Genomic DNA, 6000 nt, shown 5'->3' with positions numbered 1-6000 from the left:
GCCTCTCATGCTAGAAAAGACATTTAATGAGGCTTAGAACTTGGAGAAAATAAGAGAAAATAAGAAGTTCTTACAATAACAAAAGGGACATAAATTGATGCACTTTTAAAAACAGAATTGTTCACACATACTAAAGTATTAAAATATTTATCACTCATTGATCTAATAGTTATCCAGGAATCTATCACAAGGAAAACCCATAAAAGTATGAAAGGTTTAGCTATGAGAATATTAATTGTTTACAATAGTAAAAAAAAAAATGGAAGTACCTTAAAGGACTGATGATTAAACAGTGTAGTATACATATATAATGAATAATAGGTAGCTATTAAAAATAAAACATTAGATGATAGTAATGGTCAATAACATGAAAATATTTGTGCTAAATCATATACTGTACAATCCCACTAAAGTGTGTATGTCCAATTAACAGTGAAAAAGTATGCAATGAGATGTTTTTCTCCTTTTGCCTACCAGTATTTACTAAAAGTTCAATAATTAACATATCATTATTGCTAAATTAACATTAACATGTTCCTTCTTCATTGAAAGCCTCGAATTTCTGAGTATTGTTTCTGTGTATTTGTGCTTCTTTGTCAGAGTTTGTATAACAGTAGATCTAATGTCAATTAAATATTCCAGGGATTTTGTCTTGTTTATCTTCCTGAAACATAGTACAGTGCTTTAAACAAGCCAGCATATTTTCAGATATTTTTTGTTGAATTTAACCTTCTTCAGTTAGCTTTTTACCGTTGATATATTCAGCTTACTTCCCCCTTTAGCTGTAGTAAATTCCCCAGTGGTAGAGGACCAGACCACTCCTCTGTGCTCCACTGTTGATTCTCCCTTTTGTTTAGCTGGAGACCTAGGCAATGATTACAACCTTGAACACGCCACTGCTCTTCTGCTGCTTCAAGGGTGGTATTTTGCTCTTTAATTAGAATAAGCTTCTTGAGCACTGGAACAATGCAGTGTTTTTAGATTCTTTTTCTTCTCTAATGATAACTGTGTTTTACACAGAATGGACAAGGAAGGCAGACACTGTAAAAAAAAAAAAAGTCATGAAATGGATCAGAAAATGTCATTTTCTTTAGGATACTCTTTTACACAGGAGGAATTTAGCACTTGTTCTTTTTTTTTAAATTATTGATTAAGGTATTACATATGTGTCCTTATCCTCCCTCCTTGCCCTCCTTGCCCCCCCATCCCCCTGCCCCTCCCCAACTCATGCCCTCACCCCCCTGGTGTCTGTGTCCATTGGTTATGCTTATATGCATGCATACAAGTCTTTTAGTTGATCTCTACCCCTTACTCCCACCCTACCCAGCACTTGTTCTTTTATCTGTGTGTCCTGTCAAATGGTAAAATACATACATTATATTTTTTCCTCTTTGTCATAATTTCTTATTTACATGCCTCCCACCTCTACCAGGAAAAAAAATGTTTTGGGGTCAGAGCATTTGCTTTACTCATCTCTATATTTTTAGTCTCCAATACCTCAGAATATATAGTGATCATTCAATAAATGAATTCATGAATTACTGTCAATCAATCATTCTAGTACAGGCTCTGCCACTTACCAGCTCTGTAACTTTAAGATGGTCAATTATATTTTTGAAATTATTTTTTTCATTTATATAATGAAAATAATACTATCTGCTTCACAATATTATTAGGAGGATCAAATGATGTGTTATTTTTTTCCACTCCCAAAATTATATTAAATGCTCACTGAATGCACACTAATGATTCCGATTCTAACTTTAACCCTGAAGCCAAACTTTTTATGTGTAAAAGACTTCATTTGCAAAAAGTCTTACTCCGGTTTAGGCAGCTTGTGTGCTCTTTATCCTTTCTTCCCAACCATGCCATCACTGATGGTGATACATTTTCACAGCTTTGTAAAGAGATCACACTCTCATTCCTAATATTCACATATACAGACACCTGGCAGTTTTTCCTTTTTTATTAGATTGTGATATCCTCCAAGAACACATTGTCTTGTTCATAGTTGTGGCCTCATGGTTAAAATTAGTGTCTAACACTAATTAGGTACTTAATATGTTTTTGAATGAAAGAATTGAAAAGAATTAAGGATAAGAACTTTAAAATACCACTCATGCCCTCTCCCAAGGTATGGAATAAATATTGACATCATTTGCAGCACTAGAAATGCTAGGAAGATAATTTACAGGAGTTGGATTATTAAAGCTGATCCAACCAGTTTTCTAGGTTCTATTTTCCTAGTCTTTGTCCTGGAACTAAACTTTGGCAGGTAGGAAGTATGCTCTAGTTATTCACTTTTATCCTGTGGAAGGAAGACCATGGGATTTCAAAATTAATTTTGACAGATATGACAAATGGGGGTTGCCATTTCACACCTAGAGCGTGAATATTTCAATGGCAAAGAGTCAGCAACTGTTAATTAAAAATGGGTATTGTTAATTGGGCCCAGTGTTGTGGTTTTGTCAGCAGCTTCAGACCCTTTCAGACCTATTTCAGTGGATCCTTATGGTCTGATAAGATAAATGTCTTTTCTTTCTGGTGTGGATGATAGCAATTATGACCCAGATTTTTTTCTCCCTAATCACATTAATTCTATAGGTGTATATAATTTTATAAAGTGGAGAAACTCACAGGAACTGAAATTTGGCTCAACAGTCCTCCCTGTATCTCAATTCAAAATATTCGTTAAACAAAACAATATGACAGATAATTATCCACTTCACAATTTTGTACAACATAGAGATCAGCCGTAAATTGGAAGATTCTTTTCACACCAAAAGAGAAACTTTGCTTAAAATGTAAAAATATTTGAGATAATAAGAAAGATTCTTTTTTTAGGTTATTACAATTTATAAATATTTAATCCTCTAATTTATTTTTTATTCTCAAAAAGTATAATTGACACAGTATTTTCATGCGGAAGCAGTATTTCTGAAGACAAAGGAAAAATAATATTGAAAAAATTGCTTTTTGGAACAGAATATTAACTGGGCCAGAATTAACCCAATAATCCCATTAACAGCAATTTAGCAAAACAAACAACAAAAAAAGCCTTAAGTATACAGTTGAATCTTCAATTCTATATTTTGATTATTCCCTTTCTAAGTAGGTTAACTTTAGAGTTATGTAACAATAACCCCAGATCTCTAATGAATATGAGGGAGCTAATCATATTGTGTATTTACAAAGGGATGTTGGGGGCAGGGAGAGGGAGAGCCACATGAAGAGCTAGTTACTCAAGACAACTTGACTCCCATTTTTTTCCACTCTTTGGTGATCCCAAATTAAATTATTTTGGGAGCCAGTGGCCAATATAATACAGAAAGAAATACCCCAAAGCCATTTAGAGTGTGCAATGCTTTGATGACAATATTTTGTGAACAAAGTTCTCTTCTTTATTATTGTTTAAGTATCCTTTAAGCTAAGTAAATATCATTAACGTAGTGAGGCAAACAAATTCAACAGTGCACATGCCCAGAGGCCTTGTCTGGCCCTCAGTCTAAATTAGGTAAAGCCCTCTTAATTCTCTCATAGATCCTTTCAACTTCCTTTACAAAATTTTCACACTTTTAAATTATATACACACACTCATATACACACACATATATATTATCTTTACTTATCCCTTTGCTAACCAGTGCCTAGCATGATATTTGGAACAGAATTGGTGTTCAGTAAACTCTTGTTGAATAAATGTGTGACTAAAACAATGAAGCAACAATTGGAATTCTGGGATATTATTTTAGTCCAAGAAACTTGAAAGCTATAGGTTAGTATCATCACTGTCATTATGTGCTCTAATTATTACCAGAATCATTACAAAGATGGAAACTATGAATGAGATTGCTAGTTTGGGGGATCTGACTTATATTTCAATCAAAGTAGAACTAGATATTCTTAAAATTTATATATACATACTCACTCCAAAACAAAATGAAACAAAGCACTAACAATGAACAAAGAAAATTCTTACAGTAAATTCTAGAATCCATTTTTCTGACAAAACATGGTTCCCCCCACCTCCCCCCCCCCCCGCTTTTCTCTGGCACACAACAAACACAAATTCACAAAAAACACTGTTAATAATTTTATTCTTCTGCCGTTACAAATTAATATCAAATACAAACAAGCCCTTGCAAATGGGGCTTGGGCACATTACAACCTCCTGAATGAATTAAAATAATATTGCTAGTGTGTGACCTAAAATATCCAGTCCCAGAGGAGTGCCTGTTGCTAAGTGCCCACTCAATTTGGCCTCCTGGTGCTCCTAGCAATGATGCCATTTAAAGCCAATGCAAGGGTGACCTTTCTTATCTTGAGATTCATTTGCTAGAAAACCACTAATTCATTTTTATTCTTTACTAACATCTATCAAATAATAAAATCAGTCTACATCAGGCTGGTTTTGTTCAATCTTTTTATCTACAAGGGAAAAATTCGATATCCTGTTATCAATTCCCTGAGCCAAAAGAGGCCCCAAAATAGACTTACTCATAACTGAGACCTAATGACCAAAAATGTGGTGATAAAGGTTGAACTGAAAAGGTAGGATTTCGTAAATCTTTGGTCTATAATCCTCAAAGTAGGGTAGTTTGTTCTGCTGCAGAGTTAATTAGCATACATGTGGAAACAGTTTACGATGCAGTTTAATCCCAAACAAATGTGAAAATAAGCTCACATTGTTTTGTAGAATGATTTACATTCATTATCATCTACTTTAAAAAATGAATAGGTTAAAATATCATAAGTTCTACCAGAATATCAAAATAAAGTATTTTCCTATTTGTTCTTTTGAAAATTATGTATTTCCAGACAAGTTCATATTTCTTCAAATCAAAATAAAGTAGAAGCTTTTGTCTATATCTATGGTGCCCAAACTTCATCCAGATACAGAGAGATTACTGAATGACATCGTATTCATGACGTCAACAGATTTAATTGACTGTACATCATTTTAAAAACAAGCTTGTTCCACTAGTTTCTATTTAAAAAAAACATTTTGGAACTTCATTAAATAAGATCTCTATAAAAGATTCAGGATGGAACTAGCTTTAATACTCCTATCATTTGATTTTGAAATTAACAAGGCTTATATTTTAATATGGCTTATAAAATATCTCTATTTGTTTGTAATTATGGTTTTTAGAGGACACTATTTGACGAAAGATATAGATATACCCCATAGTTACAATGATGAATTATATTATAATGAATCATATTTAGTGCTCATAGAAATCTAACATTAAAGTGAATATACCAATATACCATAGGTTGAGTTGACTGCTTCAGATTTCTCTAAAATAGTCTAATTAGCCCTAACCGGTTTGGCTCAGTGGATAGAGCCTCGGCCTGCAGACTGAAAGGTCTCAAGTTTGATTCCAGTCAAGGGCATGTACCTTGGTTGCAGGCACAACCCCAGTAGGAGGTGTGCAGGAGGCAACTGATCGATGTTTGATGTTTCTCTCTCATAGATGTTTCTAACTCTATCTTTCCCCCTTCATCTCTGTAAAAAATAAATAAAATATATATTTTTAAAAATAATCTAATTAATGTGCTTAGAAGAAAGGTGGAGTCTTCTCACTCCTGGTCTGCTTGAACTCAACGGGGATGATGTAATATTTATCTAGGGATACACTATTTGTAAAGCATTTGATGTTACCTATGCTTCAAATATAAGCCTTTACTCAATCAATAACTCTTAGGTTACTTATCATACGGCAGGCATAGGACTAAAGCCTTTAATGAAATGGTGAGTAAGTAGGTTTGTGTTCCTGTTCTTCAGAGGGACAAAGACGCCTGGGGGAAATAGTTATGTAGTATGGAAATTACTAACTATAGGATAAATCCTATATAATAAAAGCTTAGTAACCAAAACGCTGGAACGACCAGAATGACCAGGGACCAGAACACTGCGGCTCCTCACCCAGGCTGGCCCTGCCCCCCAGCAGGGACCCTCACCCCAATTGGGGGTGTGGCCAGCCTGCAAACCGCCCA

The 6000-nt window shown here is 34.2% G+C and overlaps 1 long non-coding RNA gene across 1 annotated transcript in view; it reads right to left on the bottom strand.

The window, feature by feature from the left end:
- Positions 1-984: 984 nt before the first annotated feature.
- Positions 985-6000, bottom strand: part of LOC102435673 — a 175544-nt gene continuing 170528 nt past the window's right edge. Inside the window, exon 3 of the long non-coding RNA XR_002828349.1 lies at positions 985-1041. This is a non-coding gene — a long non-coding RNA (uncharacterized LOC102435673). The remainder of the gene's footprint in view (positions 1042-6000) is intronic.

The sequence above is a fragment of the Myotis lucifugus genome, unplaced genomic scaffold, assembly GCF_000147115.1.
Source record: "Myotis lucifugus unplaced genomic scaffold, Myoluc2.0 scaffold_0, whole genome shotgun sequence".
Taxonomy (NCBI): Eukaryota; Metazoa; Chordata; class Mammalia; order Chiroptera; family Vespertilionidae; genus Myotis; species Myotis lucifugus.
Note: the sequence above shows the minus strand (reverse complement) of the source record. Positions and strands in the feature narration are given on the sequence as shown.